We start from the raw sequence: 22,470 nt of genomic DNA, 5'->3' as shown, positions 1-22,470 counted from the left end.
GATATACTGTAAATATTTTCAGTGTTATTCACAGTCTTTACTGTTGGACGTTTCTCAGGTTTACAAACTACAGCTATCTTTTTGTGGGTTACACTATATTCTGATGGTTTCTTTTGTAGCCTAAACTGGAAATAGTTCTATTTTAAAAGTTATAGAAGTTTTATGTTTTCTCCAGACACAATTTGTTTAAATAAAAACAAGCAAAAAACATCAATTGTCTTTACACGCCCTGCTCTGGTCTAGAGGGGAGTCTATACCGTTGCCCCTGGTGTTGGTTATTGGATGCAGGACTGATGTTACATTTACAGCACTGCAGCTAACTAGGGAGTTCAGCGGTTCTGAGCGGTTCATGCTGCCTATATGGCCAGTGCAGCTGAGCTCACCGATTAGCTGCGGCGTAGTCAATGTGATGCCAGCGCTGATGTATGTACTTATATGAAGCCGTCACATTCAGGTCGGGAGAACCACAGCCAGTCAGTGTATTGCGATCCGATCACAGACAGATTTGCACAGTTTATACTTTCAAAACAAACTGTGCCTGGGGACAGATGTTTTATGAAAATGGAAAACCCCTTTAATTAGAATCAATCTAAGTAGGTAACAATAGTTTGATGTTTTATTTTATTAACTATAAGCAAGATGTCTTTATATATGACACTACAGAACCACAAATATTGGATTAACAGAGTTTCCCGGTGTGGAGTTAAATTTCTGCAATCACTGTACTTTATGTCACTGAAGAATGGTGAATCCTTACAGTGTGCATTATGAACACTGTCATGATTTCCCACAATTGGCAGATGGAGCTGAGTTTCATGATCTGCACACTGCCAGTCATATGCCGACTGGATCCTGCTCGATCTGGCAACTGAAGACATTCCTGACAGTGTGGAATATATATTATCAGGAATTATCAATCTACGATCACATGGAGTGGCTACAGAAATTGAGCTCAATCCCAGAAAAACCCTATAAATTGCCTTCTATACCTCAAGCAATACAACAAAACTTGGAATAGTTTTCAATAAACTAGGCCAATCCTGCTGGGCAGTTATACCACCTTTTTTTCCCCAAATTGTTTCTATTGGGGATGTTACTTATTGCTGTCATACATTTGTTTACCTGATATAAAAGTAGAGGGACCACTTTTCTGTTTACAATGGTTTCTAAAAAGCAGTTTATATTCACAATATGATTACCATATAAAAATGTTCCAATTTTGCTAATTATATTGCATTTTTTTAAGTACACTTATTTGTCGAAAAAGAGAAAGGATCATTTCCTTTTAGCAGCTTGGACTGGAGGCGCTGTTGTAGTGAGATACAGTGGAGTTGGACAGGTCGGAAAACATGTGTCAAATCAGAAAGCCACGGACCCACTTGGGGGGAGGGGCGACATGACCAAGGGGGAGGTAGGGAGTGATGGGTTAATAGGGACAGTGGTATATGCCTAATATGGCTTTGGGGGATGGTTTTAGCCGGGGAGGAAGAGGAGGAGCAGGGAAAGGGTTAGCTGGGAGAGGAAGGAGTTACCTCCTCTTCTGTTTCCGGACGCCGAACGATCTGCACGTGCACCTCCATGGCAGATCTTCAGGAGCTCCAGCGTCTGATTCAGGCAGCGGTCGCAGCGCACGGGCCCCTGGCAGTGCAGACCCACATCAGGGCTGCCGGGGTTAACCCGTCGGCGCTTGCCCCTCGTCCCCCCAGCAGCGGCGGGCGCCAGTCGCGGCCCCCCCGCAGGTATTCCCCGGGCGCGGGGGGGGGCGAGGAGGAGATGTAAGAGCCCCTCCAGGGACCCTCCGCAGAGTGCAGCGCAGCAGCAGCGTCTGGCTGCTGCAGAGGCCGGCGGGAGGAATCTTCGTTCCAGCCGCGGCGGTCGGGAGGTGGGAGTGGCCAGCACGGGGCCTGCTTCCGGTCCCGGCCTCCGGGCTGGAGTTACTGAGACGGCAGCGGCTCCAGGCCGGGAGCGCGCTCGGCGCAGGAGAGAGGCCAGCAGATCCCCCTGCAGTCGGCGGGGGGACCGCGGGGCTGCACGTGGCGGTAGGTCCGGCGCCGGGGGGGGGTCTGCGGTGCCTGACCCCGGTGCGGCTGAGAGAAGGAGTGACGGCGGGAGCCCTGCGGCAACCGCCGGGTCACTCAGTACCGCTGTGCAGCCCCCGGATGTGGCAGTCTCCCGTGGGAGCGGGAGGACTCGGCGGATGGAGGCCTGCAATAGCCCAGGAGGGCCAGAGGCGACGACGGCTGAGATCCGGAGCCGGGCGTCTGGTCGTCCGCGCCCAGAGGCCCCTTGCAGTCGGCAGGGGGGCGGGCGCAAGAGGTCGAGGCCCGGGGTGCCGGCGCGGGGGACAGGACGGTCTCCTGGGTTGTCACCCCGGGGCAAGAGATGGAGCGGGGATGACTCTGCCCACGCGGCGGCCCTGTCTGGCGGCCGTGGTGGGGGGGGTGCTGCGGCGGCGCCCCCCGGATGTCGGATGGAAGATGAGGCCAGCGGCGAGGAGGGGGAAGAGGCTTTCGGTTCGGAGGAGTCGGATGGACGACAGACGGAGGACAGCGAGGCGGCGGTCTCGGGAGACGCCGAGCGGCGGTCGGGTGAGACGGCCGCGGAGGCGGCAGGGGCTGCGCTGGCGGGGGGCTTGGGGGGGGGGGGCGGCTGCGGCTACGGCAGCGCCCGCTGGTTTCGCAGTGTGGAGTCAATTGTTGGGGCTGTTGCAGGGGCTGGCGGCGGCTTCGGGAGCGGGGGGGGGAGGGGGCCCAGGCGCCGGTGGCGGCGTGGGTGGGTGCAGCCGGTTTAGGGGCCTCGGCGGCGACGGGGGGTGACGGAGCGGGTGCGAGTAGAGGGGGGGGCGAAGGGGGGAGTGAGACGGGGGGGGGAAAGGAGAAGGAAAAGGAGAAGGAAAAGGAGAAGGAAAAGGAGAAGGAGGATGAGGTGGTGCGCTTAGATGATAGGGCTAAAAGCGAAGTTTATGTTTGTTTTGAGGGCCCGCTGGGGGCCCATTTAAAGAAGGAGGTGCGGGAAAAAATTTGGAAAGGGGAATATGTGGAGATATTTTCTCTGCTTCCCCTGGAGAAATTTAATTTGGATAGGGTTAAGCCGAGTGATTCCAAAAAGGAGAAGGACGAGGAGGAAAAGCGCCGTTATAGGCTTATTCCTCGGACTTTTGCCAACTGGCTACAGGCATTTGCGATTTTTGGCGAGCGTGGTCGGGGAGAAGGAGCCGGAGCATTGTTCGGCTTTGTTCGGCTACATGGATGCGATAGGGGAGGCTTATCGAGTTTATGGCGGACTGGCGTGGCTGCGCTACGACGAGCAATTTAGGCAGCGGAAGGCATTGCGGCCAGATATGCGTTGGGACCATAAGGATATTTCCTTATGGATGCGATTGATGCCGGCACCGGCTCAGCCCTTTCGGGGGGGCGCCGGGGGTTCGGGGGGGGCCGGGTCCCCGGCAAGTTTCAAGAAAGGTTTGTGTTGGCAGTACAATGAAGGGCAGTGCAGGTTTGGAGCGGCGTGCCGTTTTAAGCATGAATGCTCCGGATGTGGGGGGGGACATAGCTTGTCCAAATGTTTTAAAAAAGGAAAAGGAAAGGCTGGTGATGGGGCTGGTAAGAGGGACGACGCCGGTGAAGGTAGAAGTGATGGTTCCGTTTTTAAATAGGTATCCGGACAAGGAGGCGGCGGCGTTGTTGAGTTCTGGTTTTTCGGATGGTTTTCATATTCCGTCGGTTGTTAATGCATCGGTTCCGCCGTATCGTAATTTGCGTTCCGCTCGGGATCACCCGGAAGTGGTGGATGAGAAGCTGGAAAGGGAGGTGGCTTTGGGCAGGATGGGCGGCCCTTATGTCGCCCCGCCGTGCGGGAATTTGGTGGTGTCACCGTTGGGGGTGGTACCAAAGAAGGAGCGGAATAAATTTCGGCTGATTCATCATTTGTCTTACCCGGAAGGGTTATCGGTGAATGATGGCATTGCGCCGGAGTTGTCGGCGGTATATTATGTGTCGTTCGATAAGGCGTTGGACCTGGTTAGGGCGGCGGGGCGGGGTGCATTGATGGCAAAGGCGGATGTGGAAGCAGCGTTTCGGTTGTTACCGGTTCATCCAGATAGTCAGCATTTGTTGGGTTGCTGGTGGGATGGCAGTTATTATGTTGATCGTTGTTTGCCAATGGGCTGTTCCATTTCGTGTTCGTACTTTGAGGCATTTAGTTCGTTTGTTGAGTGGGTGGTTCGGGACGTGTCCGGGCTTACGTCCATCATTCATTACTTGGATGATTTCCTGTGTGTCGGGCCGGCGGGTTCGATGGTTTGTGCGGGTTTGCTATTTGCGTTGCAAAAAGTTGCGGCCAGTTTCGGGATTCCTTTGGCGCCGGATAAGACGGAAGGCCCGGCGCCGGTGATGTGTTTTCTGGGAATTGAAATTGACACCATTGCTATGGAATGCAGGTTGCCGGCGGAGAAGGTCCGTGATTTGAGGTCCGCAGTGTCAGGGGTGAAAGCGGCGAAGAAGGTGCGGCTTAAGGCGGTGCAGTCTTTGCTTGGAAAATTGAATTTTGCTTGCAGAATTGTGCCAATGGGGAGAGTGTTTGCGAGGCGTTTGGCGACGGCGACGGCCGGGGTACGGTTGCCGGCGCATTTTGTGCGGATCACAAAGGCGATCAGGGACGATTTGGAAGTATGGGATCAATTTTTGCAGCATTTTAACGGCCGGACGCTGGTGATGGAGAGGGTGGCGTCTAACGGGGCGTTGCAGCTGTTTACGGATGCGGCGGGGTCGGCCGGGTTTGGGGCTGTCTTCAGAGGTCATTGGTGTGTCGGGCAGTGGCCACAGGCGTGGCGGGAGAGCGGCTTGGTTAGGAATTTGGCTCTGTTAGAGCTATTCCCCATTGTAGTGGCAGTGGAGCTATGGGGGTCGCACTTTGCCGGAAGGAAAGTGTGTTTTCATTGTGATAACCAGGCGGTGGTGCACGCGATTAACAACTTGTCTGCTAAGTCGGAGCCGGTGGTGGTGTATTTGCGGCATTTAGTGTTGAGATGTCTGCAGTTGAATGTGCAGGTAGTGGCAAGGCACGTTCCGGGTGTTGACAACGAGGTGGCTGATGCTTTGTCTCGTTTTCAGTTCAGCAGGTTTCGGGCGCTGTTGCCGTGGGCGGACGAAGTTGGAGTGGAGTGCCCCGAGGATTTGTGGCATCTGGTGAGGCGGTGATCTCAGACTTGATTCGGAACTCGGTGACCGAGGTGACTTGGTGCCGGTATGCTAAGGTGTGGGCTGAATGGGAGGAGTTGTTGCGTCTGATGTTTGGTGGGGAAAGCGTGGATTACTTGGTGGCTTTGTTGTCATTGGTGAGTACGGATTTTTCGGCCGGGCGATCGGCATCGGCTGTGGCACATCGGGTGTCGGCAGTGGCATTTTGGTTAAAAATGAGAGGGGAGCGTGATGTTTCACAGGATTTTCGGGTTCGTCAGGCTTTGCGGGGCTTTCGCCGTGGCGTACGGGAGAGGGACAAGAGGCGCCCTGTATCGTTTGGTTTGTTGAGACGGATGGTGGGTGGCCTGAGCGGCATTTGTGAGTCTGTGTACGAGACGGTTCTATTTACAACGGCTTTCGGTCTCGCTTTTTATGGGGCGTTCCGGATAGGCGAGCTGGTGAGCCCGTCCAGGGTGACGGGTGGTGGTTTGATGTTTGAGGACGTGCAAGTGAGCAGTAGTCAGGTGGAGTGCCGGATTCGCCGGTCAAAAATGGATCAGCTGGGCCGTGGTAGATTGGTGGTGTTATATGCGGTTCCAGGAGAGGAATTGTGCCCTGTGCGTTTAGTCGAGAGATTTATGGCCGTGAGGGGAGGCTTACCTGGCCCGTTGTTGCGGCATTTGAATGGGTCGTTTTTGTCGAGGTTTCAGTTTGTGGCGGTGCTGCGGCTAAGTCTACGTAACGCGGGGGAGCGCCCGGAGGAATTCGGGTCGCATTCATTCCGAATTGGTGCAGCAACGGAGGCAGCCCGTTGGGGGCTTGGAGATGAGGTGGTAAAGCGTATTGGTAGATGGGAATCTTCTTGTTTTCGGCGGTATGTGAGACCGCAGTTGTTGTAGCATCATGGGACTTTGGTTACGTGCGGAAGGTTTGAGGAAAGGGGTGTTTTTTGATGTGTTGGTGGTTGTGCTGTTATTGGTTTTGATATTTTCGTTTTGTTTTATTTGTTATAGGGAAGTGCCTGATCTGGATCTTGGGGCACTCCTTCGTATTTTGGGGTGCCCGTCGGGCGGAGGTCCGCCCGAATGGTCGACAGCTGGGTTTGGATCGTGCGCAGGCGACTGTTCGATGGATCGGAGTTCGGGGCATGGAGTGGGGCAGGGGGGTCCCGGAATTTCGTTTCCATTGTAAAGTTGAGCGGCCCCCGGATGTGCTGGTATTGCATGTGGGGGGTAATGATCTTGGTGCCAGGGCGTCGCGGGATTTGATCCGAGACATAAAGATTGATTTACTGCAGTTGTGGAAGCGGTATCCTGGTTTGCTGGTCGTATGGTCTGACATAGTGACCAGGTTGGCATGGAGAGGGGCTCGGTCGGTGGAGAAGGTTAATAAGGCCAGGGCCCAGGTGAATAGGGTAGTGGCTAGGTTTGTGACCAGGAATGGTGGGATTGTGGTACGGCACAGGGATTTGGAGCCGGCTGATTGGCGATTTCGGAGGGGTGATGGTGTGCACCTCAACGAGGTCGGTCTGGATTTATGGGCGTTGGGTCTGCAGGATGGTGTGGAGCGTGCTTTTGGTGTGTGGCGGGTCCAGGCCACGTAAGGTGTCACGTGGTCTGTCCTGTGGCGGTGGGGGTAGGTCTGGTCCAGAGGTTTGGAAGTGATTGGTGGCTGGACCGGGAGTCATTGTCTTGGTATGGTGGCTCTCGGTTTCCGGGATGTGGCAGGCACGGGGTTCTGCCAAAGTGTGGGGGTCAATCCGTGGGTGATTGGCACCTCGTCTCTGGGTCGGTGTGTTGCGGCCGGGGACAGGGGGAGTAGTAGTAGTGGACTGGGCCTACCCCGGGGGGTATTGTAAATGTTATTGTCTATTGTTACCGTTATGTGGTTGTTTTGGGTCGCCCGTTGGACGGCGTCCCTAAGGTACTAGTCTGTAAAACAATAGGCAATAAAAAGGCTGCTGTGGCCATTTGAACCAAGTCGCATGCAGTCCGTGTGTTTAATTTTAGAGGATAAGGGGGTTTGGTTACACAGACATCATGACCGGAGAATCCTCCCTCAGCTGGTCAAGAAAGCCACGGACCCACTTGGGGGGAGGGGCGACATGACCAAGGGGGAGGTAGGGAGTGATGGGTTAATAGGGACAGTGGTATATGCCTAATATGGCTTTGGGGGATGGTTTTAGCCGGGGAGGAAGAGGAGGAGCAGGGAAAGGGTTAGCTGGGAGAGGAAGGAGTTACCTCCTCTTCTGTTTCCGGACGCCGAACGATCCCCGCCCACCCTCCCTTTGTGTTGTCATGTGGGAGATGTTTTTGGGTAGTTGGGATACCTTTTGTCACAGTAGCGGTGGGGGTAGGTCTGGTCCAGAGGTTTGGAAGTGATTGGTGGCTGGACCGGGAGTCATTGTCTTGGTATGGTGGCTCTCGGTTTCCGGGATGTGGCAGGCACGGGGTTCTGCCAAAGTGTGGGGGTCAATCCGTGGGTGATTGGCACCTCGTCTCTGGGTCGGTGTGTTGCGGCCGGGGACAGGGGGAGTAGTAGTAGTGGACTGGGCCTACCCCGGGGGGTATTGTAAATGTTATTGTCTATTGTTACCGTTATGTGGTTGTTTTGGGTCGCCCGTTGGACGGCGTCCCTAAGGTACTAGTCTGTAAAACAATAGGCAATAAAAAGGCTGCTGTGGCCATTTGAACCAAGTCGCATGCAGTCCGTGTGTTTAATTTTAGAGGATAAGGGGGTTTGGTTACACAGACATCATGACCGGAGAATCCTCCCTCAGCTGGTCAAGACCTGGATTTACTGTACATCCTGGACAGCATGTGGAATGTGGAACAGAATATGCTGGATGGCACAAGGACCAACATGGAGCATGATGAGCTTGATGGCACAAGGAACAGTACATGGAGTATTATGAGCTAGATGGCACAGGGAACCGTATGGAGCGGGGATGAGCTGGATGACACATGCAACAACATGATCATGATGAGCTGGATGACACAAATAACAGCACGGAGCAAGATGAGCTGGATGGCACAGGGAATAGCATGGAGTAGGATGAGCTGGATGGCACAGGGAATAGCATAGAGCAGGATGAACTAGATGGCACAGGGAACAGTATGGAGCATGATGAGCTGGATTTCACATGGAACAGTATGGAGCATGGTGAGCTGGAGGGCACAAGAAACAGCAAGGAGCAGGATGAGCTGGATGGCACATGGAACAGCATATAGCAGGATGAGCTGGATGGCACAAGAAACAGCATGGCGCAGGATAAGTTGGATGGCACAAGGAACAGCGTCGAGCATGGGCAGCTGGAAGGCACAGGGAACAGCATGGAGCAGAATGAACCTTGAAACAGAAGCTCTATGTATGCAGTCAAGCACTTTGATACAGCAGTGATAAGTGTGTGGACAGGCACCTTGTAACAGCAGAGCCCTATATGTAATCAGGCATCTTGTAACAGCAGAACCAAGTGTGTAGAGAGGCAGCCTGGAACAGTAAGGCGATGTATGAATGAAGGCACTTTATTTCCGCAGATTAAAGTGTGTGGACCTTGAAACTGTAGAGTTGTGTATGCAATAAGGCACTTTGATACATCAGTGATCAGTGTATGTAAAGACACATTGGAACGGTAGAACTGAGAATGCAACCGATATTTAATCAGATCATTTTGTTATTGTGAAGAGCAATAATACTGAATACTGAACACAAACATAGTACAGCACAGCTCAGAGGGAATGCGAACATTTAGAAAAGCAGATCCAATTGGGTTAGTCAAGCTGGGATTGTTAGAGAGCACAATGTGCAGAAGACCAGTAACAGGTATTGACATGGATGACCAACTACCTGAATACTCAAGGAAGCATACCTGCATGGAAACCAGATACCCATGAGAGCAGAGAGCCTGCAGCTGGGCAAGGAAGATGTGGATACTGATGCTGGAGCCAGACGGGCGAATAATAATCCATATTTTCTCAGTTCCTCAAACCTATACAATGGACAGCCTAAGGCTGCTTTCACGCTTCCATCTTCTACCCTCAGCCACAATCCGTCGCTTTGAGAAAAAATTGAATCCTGCAAAATAATTTGCAAGATTCTGTTTTTTCCCATAAACTTGTACTAACGACGGATTGCGACTAATGGCCATGCGTTGCATCAGTTTTGCGACGGATCAGTCATGAAATGACTGACCGTCGGGAGGAAGCAACGCAGAATCTAACGTTTTTTGTTTGCATCTAAAAAAACGGACAGCAATAGTTCCATCGGCATCTGTCGTGTGTTATAATGGAAGCCTATGGGCGTCGGAATCCGTCGGAGTCCGTCAATTGACGGATTCCGGTGAGGGTTCCGCCTTTTACAACAGAGCATGCTCAGATGTGTAAATTCCTTTCTGGTTACCAAAAATTCTCTCTCTCATATATATTTCATATAGGTGTTTCACTGGCAAAACTTTTGCCTGCTCAAAAAAAATAAAATTTGACGAATCAGTTTTTTTCACAGGATCCGTCGCATCAGTTTTAACACTATCTGCAACGGATCAGCCACATCAGTCACAAAACGGATTATGACTGATTGAAAAAGACGGAAGTGTGAAAGCAGCCTAAACATAAATCTCAGAGTCTTTGGATGTTATGTTTTTCCCATTTTTTAAAAGGAAAGTCTGGAATAATATAATATAACGAAAGTTATACAGATTAGCACCCAGGCAGGTGACATGAATCCAACTATTCTCTCGCCATAAATCCTTCCAGGCGTTCAGATGATCTTTATAGTCTGGTGGATCTCTGGTGGGTGAGGGAGGCCTCGTGCCTGTAGAACAATGGTTTCTCTCCATTATTCTAAGTCAGTCCTGCTGTCTTACGTGAGAAAACGTATTTTATTTTATCATGTTGAAATACATTTCTCAGAAACACTATGTCTCCTGTAACTCGCAATATACACAATAGCTGGAAGAAAAAAAAAAGGTAGAAATATACACTCCGCATAATTGCCAAACACAAAAGAAGGAGCAAATGCCTGACTACAAAAGGGAGAGAATACCAGATCTGCCATACAAAGTGCTGAGACTTGACAATGTACCAAAAAACGTATGCAGTAGCAAAAAGTATAATGAAAAAAAAAAAGAACACATCAAGTAGTTTAGGTTACTTTGTAAGGCTTGAAACACACATCCGTGAAACACGTGCGTGTTTGGTCCGTTTCCGTGTATACTGGAGACACGGCCAAACGTGCACCAATGTTACTATATCTCTGCGGTTACAATTGCGTTTTTGGTTATGTCCGTGAGTCCGTCTCCGTGATGCGTTTTGTGGGCCGTGTCTCACGCCAGCATGTCCGTTTTATTCACGCAACACGCAGCACGGACCCAATGAAAGTGAATGGGTCTGTGCGCACGTCCGAGTGACACGGACGCATCTCTGTTTGTTCCCTGTATGTTTTGTGCTTTTTTCATGTGATGTCAGTCTTTTTTCTTTTTATGTTTCGTTCTCTCCCTCAGTCCGTCGGTCGGTCTCTATGTCTGTCGGTCGGTCTCTATGTCTGTCTGTCCCTCTAGCTGTCTGGCGGTCAGTTCCCCCCTCTCTCATACTTACCATTCCCCGATCTCCGGCGCGGCGCTGCACGGCTGTTATAAAAACTCCGGCGGCTTTTCCTCTTTTGAAAAAGCCGGCCGCCCATTAATCAATCTCGTATTCCCTGCTTTACCCGCCCACCGGCAGTTGTGATTGGTTGCAGTGAGACACGCCCACCACGCTGAGTGACAGCTGTCTCACTGCACCCAATCACAGCAGCCGGTGGGCGTGTCTATAATGTGCATTGAAAAAAAAAATAAATAATTAAAAAAAACGGCGTGCGGTCCCCCCCCCCATTTTAATACCAGCCAGATAAAGCCATACGGCTGAAGGCTGGTATTCTCAGGATGGGGAGCTCCACATTATGGGGAGCCCCCCACCCTAACAATATCAGTCAGCAGCCGCCCAGAATTGCCGCATACATTTTATGCGACAGTTCTGGGGCTGTACCCGGCTCTTCCCGATTTACCCTGGTGCGTTGGCAAATCGGGGTAATAAGGAGTTATTGGCAGCCCATAGCTGCCAATAAGTCCTAGATTAATCATGTCAGGCGTCTATGAGATACCTTCCATGATTAATCTGTAAGTGAGAGTAAAAAAACACACACACCCGAAAAAAATCCTTTATTAGAAATAAAAAACACAAACAAATTCCCTCATTACCAATTTATTAACCCCGACAAACCCTCCATGTCCGGCGTACTCCACGGTCCTCCAGCATTGCATCCAGCTCTGCTGCATTGAGGTGACAAGAGCAACAGAATACACCGCCGCTCCGGTCACCTCCACGCAGCTAATGAGATGAGTAGCGCGATCAGCTGCTGTCACTGAGGTTACCCGCGGCCACCGCTGGATCCAGCGGTGGCCGCGAGTTACCTGACTGACAGCAGCTGATCGCGCTACTCATCTCATTAGCTGCGTGGAGGTGACCGGAGCGGCGGTGTCTTCTGTTGCTCCTGTCACCTCAATGCAGCAGAGCTGGATGCAACGCTGGAGGACCGTGGAGTACGCCGGACATGGATGGGGGGCTCCCCATAACGTGGAGCTCCCCATCCTGAGAATACCAGCCTTCAGCCGTATGGCTTTATCTGGCTGGTATTAAAATGGGGGGGGACCGCACGCCGTTTTTTTTAATTATTTATTTATTTTTTTCAATGCACAGTATAGACACGCCCACCAGCTGCTGTGATTGGGTGCAGTGAGACAGCTGTCACTCAGCATGGTGGGCGTGTCTCACTGCAACCAATCACAGCCGCCGGTGGGCGGGTAAAGCAGGGAATACGAGATTGATTAATGAGCGGCCGGCTTTTTCAAATTAGAAAAAGCCGCCGAAGCAGTGTGAACGCCGTGCAGCGCCGGTGATCGGGGAACGGTGAGTATGAGAGAGGGGGGGACACTTCAGTCACTCGGGGGATTAGCGGTCACCGGTGAATCCTTCACAGGTGACCGCTAATCAGTACACGGCACACAGACAGAGCCGCAGCATGACTATGAAGTCGGGTGAAGTTCACCCGAGTTCATTCTCATCCCGCTACTCTGTCTTCCGACATGTAGTAACGACATTTTGCATCACACACGTACATTTCACACGGACAACACATACACATGTCAGTTATTTCACTCACGCACACACGGACATTCCACACGCACATACGGCTAGCATACGGGATACACACGCAGGCCACACATACCATAAAAACGGACCTAAAAAACGGAAAACGGACCCGAAAAACGGCTCGTTTTACACGGACGTGGTTTTCACGGATGTGTGGCGGAGCCCTAAAGCTGTAGGGGAAAAAAGCGCAATAGGGTCTTACCCGGTATGAGGGTAGAGAGACAGAAAGACACACTCACCTGTTAGGGTTGTGCCAGTCACAACACCCTATGGTCGCATGTGAGTGATTATAGTGGTTTAGCAGCGACCCCGGGGAGCAGTTAATAAATAAATCAAATGGAATAAAACCGATTTAAATGCTGCGCTAGAAACCACAGATGCTGTAGATAAAAAGATTTTCTTTATTTCACAATTCTACGCGTTTCAAAGGCATGTCCACCTCCTTCTTCAGGAACAAAAATCATACTTTGTTCCTGAAGAAGGAGGCGGAGATGCCTTTGAAACGCGTAGAATTGTGAAATAAAGAAAATCTTTTTATCTACAGCATCTGTGGTTTCTAGCGCAGCATTTAAACCGGTTTCATTCCATTTGATTTATTTATAAGTAGTTTAGGTTGACAATCTTATTATGCCACAACACAAATGGAGATTTAGTATCAATGTACCCAAAATGTATCAACAGTATGATACATTTGCAGGGGCAGAAAACAATATCAGAAAACACATTTTCTAACACATTCCAAGGGATTTATAAATATACAGTATGTTAAAGGGGTTGCCTACGACTTGAAAACCCTTGCTTAATCAAAGCCCCATAGAGATTAAGAAAAAGTATACTTAGCTACTACAGCTGCACAATTCCAATGTGAGCACCACTCTTGTTGGGGGACATTGATGTATCACGTGACGACTGCAGACAATCAGTAGCCACTGATCAGCTGCAGCCCTAAACATCTGGTCTGCTCTGATGGAACATTAATGATCTTCCACCCATTACACTGCTGAGGGAAGAGAGTTTCCCACAGATATTCGCGCTGAAAAAAATGCAAAACAAAATCTACTGTACTATCTGTTCTTAACAGTTTAATATCTGCTACGTCCCCTATCTGGGGACCATGGAAATAAAAATAAAAATAAAATCTACATTGTAATAGTAAAAAAAAGCTTAGTAATCTGATAGCCACTGGTATTAAATAAATGTCCAGTATAGGGATTAGTAATGTCAATATTTTCTGAACCTGACATATAACTATACAAAGCTTTAATACTTGGTCATATATTTTATTATATATTTTTGGATTACAAAGTAACAGCTGTAACATTGGTACCAATGTCTCCGCACTGTCCTGCTTCATCCTTCCAGCAGGGACACCAGCACAGTCACCTTCCGGGCTGCTCAGCGGTGGCATCTGTCCCTGTTCTTCCTGCCGGCTCCCAGGGCCTGTGCACGCCACACTGGTCTCCCAGGAACACCCTTAGGGTGCGCAGCCTCGCCTCTCTGTGCTTAAAGGGATGGCGTGCCCTAAACCAGAAGTGCCTTATGGCAGAGAGGTATTAGATACTTAAGGCATCTTTTCCAATGGCAGGTGCCTGGGAAACGTGGTCTATTGATAGAGACACGCTTTGTATTTGTCATGTCCCGTTCCATGTATCCTTTGTCCGTTACCTGTACCTGCTAACTCGTACTTGTGTATTAGCACCCACAGTACCTGCCGTACCAGTCATACCAGCTACACCTGCCGTGTCTGCCGTACCCTCCGCACCAGCTTGAACCAGCCGTCCAGTCTGCACCTGAGCCCGTCCCTGCATCCTCGACCCCTGGGGTCAGCTGCCACAGTGCCATGATATCCCTGGAGTAGCACCTGGCAGCTACCTCCTGCACAATCCTCTCCTCACTATCAAGGGCTCTAATGAAGATGAGGTAGTCAAATACTTACGCCCCTGCAGGTTGAGCCGGTTCTGTGGCCCAGTGGGTCCACACCCACCAGCTTAACAACAGCAATTAAAAAATAATACAAAACATATATTTCATATATACTCCTGTGTATAAAGCAGTGCATATATCTGTCTGTCTAAAAGCATAGACATGTGGTAAGCAAGGAGTGCCAATGAAGAAGAACAAAAACCTCCCATGGCGTGGGACCCCTTCTGCTTATCGGCTCTTTGCTTCCCTTTGCAAGTCAAGCAGAACAGAGATTACAATTTATGCCTCAATTCTCTGCAGTATTTTTCATCCTACCGCAGGTAACAGCCACTGCTGTCCAACAAAGACGCTCTTTTTATGTCGTTCCAATGAATTGTGGAAATGACTGCACATGTCTTTCCTCAAGCTGAAAGGATAATAATACAAGACGTTGGGAGTTTGATTTAAAAACTCCAATATTTGATCTCTGTAATGCTTGAGTCTAAATTACCGTCACAGATATCAGGTTAACAAATGGGCTGCTTCTCCAGCTCATTAATACGAAATGACATATATAATGCCTCAGGCAGATGATTTTCAGGAAGAGAGGTCAAAATATTATCTCTGCCCTCATTTTAAATCTAAAATGCAACGTTCTCGACACCACTGATTTATTATACCAATCTGCCTGGTAATGTGGCCGCCAATCCTGGCATCCGAAACCATGAAGCAGGATTTTTGGAAACTTATGGCAGTCTGCATACTCCTGCATGGCTTAAGTTATATCACACATGTATAAATCTAAGCAGCGTTGTAGTTTATTACTCCTACAGATTAATCTTCTAGAGTTGGAAATCTTAGAACAATCTCTCGGTCGGTGACATTTTATGACATTTTTCACATATTGCCCTCCTTAAGTTCATTTTCCTTTTATAACAAAAGAGATTAAGCCCCAACACTTCTTGACTTCCTTATTTGTAGCAAGTTCATAAAATCCATAATTGCACTGCTCAGTTGCTTACGCATTTCACGCCACATGAATCCTTCATCAATAGATCCATAATGCGATGGGCATGTACCTGAGGCGGCACAATTTAAGTCGCAGGCTGTAAGGACAATTAAGCAATTCATATTCTATTCTCTTTCCTCCTGAATGGAACATAATAACTTTGTGAAAAATACATTGTGTCTACCTTTAAAGTGGATCGGTCACTAAATTGCACAATACAAATGGCATACATCAGAGACAGATCTCTTAGACCTGATAAAGCGTTTGTACTTACTGAAAGCCATGTCAGTATTACAAAGAGCATTTTATCCATCTAAAGAGTCAAGCCAAAGACTAGGAGAGTTCATGGTTTCAGTCTCCACCTACTCTATTAGATTGACAAATCTAGCTTGTATAGAGTACAGTAGTGTGAGATTTCAGCAACAACAGGAAAGAGGGACATTGAGGAGCTACAAATCAGATTAGATGGGTGAGGACTCAGCTGCATGGACTGAGAGCACTACAGAGCTGTCAAAGATATTTGAACACTATGTTGCATTTGCAGAGCCTCAAGGGGCCAAAAAAAGAGGACACACCCATTTGACAAACTAAACCCCATTAGTGAATTCATCTATGGGTCTGGTGAGCATTTTTAACCCACAAACTACATCATAAAATTGGGCCATAAAAACAAAAAAAAAAAAAGTTTTTTTCCATTAAATTTTAATTTTAGCCTCAAAGTTTTAATTCACACAAAGGTGAATAAGAATATGGAAAGGACAACTTGTTACTGAATGTAGCAGTACCTCATATGTGGGTGTACACTACTGTTTGAGCACACGGCAGGCATTGGATGAGAAGGGGTACTTCTTGACTTTTAGAACGCAAATTCTATTTGAATAGATTGTCGTACAACATATGTTTATTATATTTTTTCCAACACAGACATTACAGATAAATACTTCCAATTTATGGGGAGAAAGGGGTGGGGAGGATAAGGGTAAATGAGGTAACATCTTATTAGAAGAATATTATTGGAGAAAATGGGAAGGGATCGGGGGGGGGGGGTGAAGTATTCCTAACAATGAAAAATAAGAGAACTCTTTATGATTTATGAATATAGTACTAAATAACAGTAAAATCACTGATTTACATTTTACTAAATGATATCAATACATATCTGTGCTCGCATTCCACAATCAAAGATACAGAGTTTAGTACTTAATGTAAAGTAACTGGGGGGGATAGATAGGGGCAGTTGTAGGGGAACTGGGGAAGTTCAGAGAAAAAAAAAAACCTGGTAGAACAGGTGACTGTTTATCCTACATTAATTTTTTTTACTCAATGCTCAAGTTATTATTTGTAGTTTCTGAAATCTGTTTACACTGCTGTCCACACTTTATATTTATGACGTGTTGTCAATTAAATAGGTTGTTCTTGACGTCAACTGGCTATGCTTTAAGTGTTCTTGTGAAGTTGCTGATCCAAGGTCCCCATCTGGAGTTATATTTCCCCATCTGGTTACTTCTCAATGCTAGGATGAACTCATAGGAATTATGCAGGGACTCTTTCTATAAGGTGACATTCCTGGTGGGGCTGGGTTTCTCCATTTGGCTGCAATTAACAATTTTGATGTTAAAATAATGTAACATATCAGGTGTCTGCATCTACTGGGCAATGCTTTAATACCTATCGATAATAAGACCATCTGGAGGTCCAGGGCAAGGTTTAGGTGGGTTACCTTTGAAATTAGTCCCTCAAGGTCCCTCCAAAATTTTTTCATGTGGTTACAGCTCCAGAAAATATGGGCTAGACTGCCAATTCCACCACAACCCCTCTAACAATCTGGTGACTTTGTGGGGTAGATGATATTTTAGTTTTTGTGGTGTCAGATACCATCTGGGGTACCTTATAGTGTGTCTCCTGTAGGGTTATACAAGAGGAGTTTCTATATGTTATTTTTAAGGCTTTAAATAGTTGATTGGGATCGATGGTGACTTACAATTCCTTCTCCCAAGCAGTAATAATGTTGTGGTCTTTCATTTGCTTGTGTTCTTCACTAAATAACTGATAGATGTTGTTGGTTCTCCAAAATATTGAATTAGATGGTTGATTTATTAACTTAAGAACATTAGATGGTAGATTAAAACCAGCAATATTGTCTTCGAGAAAGTCGCTGATTCGTGTCCACCGTCGTTTTTCTATTGTTGGAACATTATATTTTTTCTGTACTTCCATGAAGGGAATAAGGGTATCATTGGTTATTATATCTAATAGACTTGTTATACCCGCTTTTATCCATTTGGAGAGATTGAGGTTTGGTATCAATAGCTCTAGAGTCTCTAAAAGGGACATTTCTTGGCCTTGTTAGGGTTCCTTCATTTTTAACAAGTTGTTTCCAGGCTGTTATAATGGCTTTAAGAAGGGGATTCTATGGTAAAACTTTTGTTGGATTCATTAAGTGCGCCAACACTATACACTCCATGGGTCTGTTATTGATCATTGTTTTTTCTATTGCTTTCCATGCTGGGTTATGGCTTTTAATAAACCAACTCTGACTAAGCTTAAGAATACACGCTAGGTAATAAAATACAGGTGTTCGGGAGTCCTAGACCCCAATTCTTTTTATGTTTTGTTAGTATGGTTTGTGCTATTCTGGGTTTCTTATAATTCCATGTAAAGGTGACAAGTTGCTTCTGTAGTTTCTGTAACCATAATTTCGGAATAACCAGTGGGATAGATCTGCACAAATAAATAATTTTGGGTAGTATTACAACCTTATAGGCCGTTATTTTCCCTAACCAAGTGATATCCACTATTTGAATAGATTGTGAGCTCCATTAGCCACTGAGGTGTTTGAACAGCTGATAACCCGCATGACTGCTGAGGCAAGTGATTAATGGATGGGATGTCTCTGATATTGCCATTGCAGGATGGGCAGTTGCTTGAGCAGCATGAAACTCAACACAGAAGGAATGGTTATTTACTTGACAACATTCCCAATTCTAACAACTGTTCCACAATCTGTTCAATTCCGTGTATTTAATTGCATTCCACAAACTATGTGTCCCTGAAAAAAGGCCTTCACCCGAAAATAAGCCCTAGCAAGAATTTTCAGCCTTTTCAGAATAAGCCTTAAACATAAGTCCTACCCTGAAAATAAGACATCATTGCGGTTCAGTAATGAAGTATCCATGCAGCTAAAAAAGATAAAGATAACTGGAGGACACTTCATTAAAGAGAGAAGACAGATCCCGAAAAAAAGAAAGAAGACAGACCCTGGAAAAAAAAAAAAAAAAAAAGGAAACAAACCACAAAAAAAAAAAAAAGACAGGAGACAAACCCTAAAAAAGAGAGAAGACAGACCCCCAAAAAAGAGAGGAGACAGACCCCAAAAAAAGAGAGAAGACAGACAATTATATTCACAAGACCCATAACAGCTACAGCATGCTGGTGCCAACACACACATACATCTGGTGATACCGTACTGCTCCGGGGACCTGGGACACTGTGGAACGCAAGGACCTGCAGTGGAAAGCATAGAGGACCTTCAGGTCCTTGATGCGTTCCACCGCAGGTCCTCAATGTGTTCCATTGAAGGTCCTCGCATTCTACAGTGGCCGGAAACAGTATCACCAGATAAATGTGTGTGATGTTACTTCGATCAGACGTGTGTGTATGAGAGCAGAAGGATGCATTCCACAGCATCCCAGGTTCCCCCTGCCTGCCGAGAGCACATGAGGACCTGCTGGGAGAGCCCACTGTGGATCGCAGGAGGATCTAGGAGCGATGCAGATATCTGAGTAAGTTTTTCTGGGGGGTATCTACCTTTTTTGTTTCTCCAAAAATAAGCCCTACCCCGTCAATACCCCCTAGCACAGTTTTCAGGGCAAAAGATAATGTAAAACCGAGTCTTACTTTCGGTGAAACATGGTAAAAAGAAAGACATAGTTACTACATTACAGTGATATACTGCTGCAATGCAAAAAAAAAACCCTCACCTCTGCCACAGATGTACGGTACTTTTATCTAATATGCATAGTTGTAGTGGCACCCACATAACAACCCATACACTTGCACATTACAGGAAACAAATACATAAGAATACACCTTACAGAAATTAGATCCTGGCATGCCTCCAACATAAATCTCTAAATATATAAGATCTGTTTGCTCTTTGAGTATCAGAAATGTGTAACTAATGAACTACCTACCAGAACAAAATCCACAGGAGGACAGTATTTCAATACTTGCATATAATGGGCTATTAATACGCATTTTTACTCCTTACTGTAGAGTGGTAGCATTTGCAATGAGATAAGCCTGAGTGATTTTTAAGAGGGATTTATAGAGCTGCATTCTTTCGACACAGCTGTTTTTTGGCCGACAGGCATAGTGTGCTCACATTCATATTACTGCATGACAAATTCCTCGCTGGCATGGCATTAAGTAAATCAATACAAATGAGTCCATTAACACCAGATTAAGAAGCTAATGGCATCAGCTATACATTATGCCAAGCAGCGCAAATAACTGTGGTCTTATGGGATGTTCTACTTTGTGTTCTACTCTAGCCAAACTGCTGCGGCTGAAAACCCCAACTGAAGCTGGAAGTTATATTATACTCTTAGCATAACTTCAATTATTTTAAGAAACGCAAGAAGAGCTCAAGGTCACCCAGATTAAGAAGCCGTTCCTCATCACTCGCTTCTTCTGTCATTCAAAAAGATTGCCAAGATTTTATAAACAAAATGATTAAAATGCGTGAAAATCTGACAAGCAAAATGAACCCAGACAGTTTTCTAAAGCCATAAATCCTACTGAAATATTGTTTTAGATTTCAAGGAAAATATCACAGTATACATTTTTTACAAGAATCATTCTTCTACATGGATGTCCCAGTTTTTTACTCATTACCGGGTCCAATTGACTGGATGAGACCATGTAAATTGTGTTTCAGAATCGGTAATCAGCAGCCATACTGTACCTATAGCGATTACAGTATTTTTCTTATGTCATTCATGCTTGTTGTGTTCTTTTGTGTTTTAGAGAGACTCGCCAAAACAGCCGTGTGACCGAGATACTCTATAATCATCGTACAGTATAAATTTATGCACCTCTTCCAACTTACTTTTTGTTTTACAACCAATTTTCAAGATTGTCTATTTATTGTCATTGAATGTCAGCATTCTGAGGCCGAAGACCAGTACAGATATAATATTTACCACCAAACCTTCTGGAAATGCCCCTTTTAGGGTGTTATAAAGGAGACTTGAGGATCTTTCTAGGTAACTCCTATTCTGCAAGTCCAAAATCAGATATAACAGCTTTCAATTCTACTTATGCTGCAAAGTTTAAAGGGATTTTCCTAAAAATACAAGTTACAGTATTCCCTATCCACAGCATAGAGGATTGCTTGCAAATAGTTAGGACTCCGACCACTGTGGACCCCAGCGAACCTGAGATAAGCACACTGTAACCCTGCCCATGCTCGACCTCCGCTTAAAGGGGTTGCCCACTACTTTTACATTAATGTCCGAGACCCCGCCGATCAGCTAATCTCTGTGCTGGGAGCAGGCAGCTAGAAATGCTCAGTTCCGGAGCTGCCCTGCCAACTGATAGCACCCGCTGCCGGATACTACACATATGCCTCATACTGAATTGAATAGGAGGCGAATGTGCATTACCCGGCCGCGGCAGAATCCGAAGACGGGCCAGCTCCGAAACTGAGCATTTCCATCCACCTGCTGCCGCCGCTGGCACCTACCACAGCTGATCTGCCGAGGTGCTGGGTGTTGGATCCGAGCTAATCGGACATTAGTAACCTATCCTAAGGATAGGCCATCAATGTAAAAGTAGTGGATAGCCTCTTTAATTTATTGCCTATGGGACTATCTGGAGAAGGCAAGTACAGCCGCACCTATGCTCCATTCAAGACCAAGCTCTAAGAATCCCTCCTCTCGAGACTTCTGACTGGATAACCAGAGATCAGCAAGTTATCTCCTATTAGCATGTTATCCCCCATTTGTGATTTTGGGTTAGTCCCTTTAATTAGTAACAAAAAAAAAATTTAAAAAGCAGAAATCCACAAAAAATATTTATCATAATTAGGATCTTGGTAGAATATTGTAAGGTAGCACTCTTAAATCCCAAAATCTCAGCTTAAGCGATTAGAAAGATAAAGGTATATTTCTCTAAGAGTAGCAAAACTTCTACCCATGAGCTGTATCTAGTATTACAGTGGAAATCAAGTCAAATAAAACTGGATAATACAAGACACAGTGTATAGGCAAGTATGGCACTGTTCATAGAAAAAAAAAGTAAGAGTTTTATCTCATACAACTAATTTAAGAGCACCATGCCTCGCTATGTTCTCATCTTGTGTGCGAACATCAGGGGCTATTTCACTGGCTATAAAACATAGCACGGCCAACAAAAGTAATAGTCCATTTCTGAAATTCAGAAGGCACAGCAGCTATACATTCCTTCGATGAAGGTGGTAGAAATCTAAAACCTGGTTTTGTAATCCGCATGTCGAAAGACGCTTTCTTTTTTGGTGCATGGAATTGTTTCATAGATTGACCTGCTCTCTGGGGTCCAGGCTCTAATGTATTTCCACGTCTTCAAATAAACGCTACGCATATAGTTATAGAGAAAGCTAGAACAAGCTGAACTTTAGCTAAGTACAATCAGCTTTGCAGAACCAATGTCTTATTTCTATCAATATAATACAGCAGCTGAACTTTAACAGTGCAGTATGGATCCTCCGTGAAGCCCAGTAAGTGGAGCACTCATTAAATTAAATATTAAGCTCAATATTTTCCTGGTACTTATCTTAAAGAAGATATTGATCACAAAATCCTTGTACAAATACATTTCTTACCAGCTTCTGTAAGAACTGAGGAAGCCTGAATTAACCTGTTCAGTGACAAGACTTATAGGGAAAGTCATGTATTATCTTAATAATGGGGGTTTTCACCACTTTTCTGAATTTTTCACTTTTCTGAATTCATCAATAGGGTCTGTCTGCATTATATACATGGTAATAAAGCCCCCCTAAACAGCTCTTTTATCTTAAACCTTTTCTGACCATCTTGATTTTCTTTCCAAACCAAATTTCAGGTCTGCAGATGCTTCCTCTCACTGTGTTAGGGGTACTTTGCACACTACGACATCGCAGCTGCGATGTCGCTGGGGTCAAATCGAAAGTGACGCA

The 22,470-nt window shown here is 46.7% G+C and overlaps 1 protein-coding gene and 1 pseudogene across 2 annotated transcripts in view; one reads left to right on the top strand and one right to left on the bottom strand.

Annotated features, from left to right (window-relative positions):
- Nucleotides 1-22,470, bottom strand: part of OSBPL10 (oxysterol binding protein like 10) — a 749,675-nt gene that overhangs the window by 353,058 nt on the left and 374,147 nt on the right. The window lies entirely within an intron of this gene.
- LOC142244781 (U2 spliceosomal RNA) lies at nucleotides 13,425-13,477 on the top strand (annotated as a pseudogene).

The sequence above is a fragment of the Anomaloglossus baeobatrachus genome, chromosome 6 (assembly GCF_048569485.1).
Source record: "Anomaloglossus baeobatrachus isolate aAnoBae1 chromosome 6, aAnoBae1.hap1, whole genome shotgun sequence".
Taxonomy (NCBI): domain Eukaryota; kingdom Metazoa; phylum Chordata; class Amphibia; order Anura; family Aromobatidae; genus Anomaloglossus; species Anomaloglossus baeobatrachus.
This window is presented reverse-complemented; position numbering and strand designations above follow the sequence as displayed.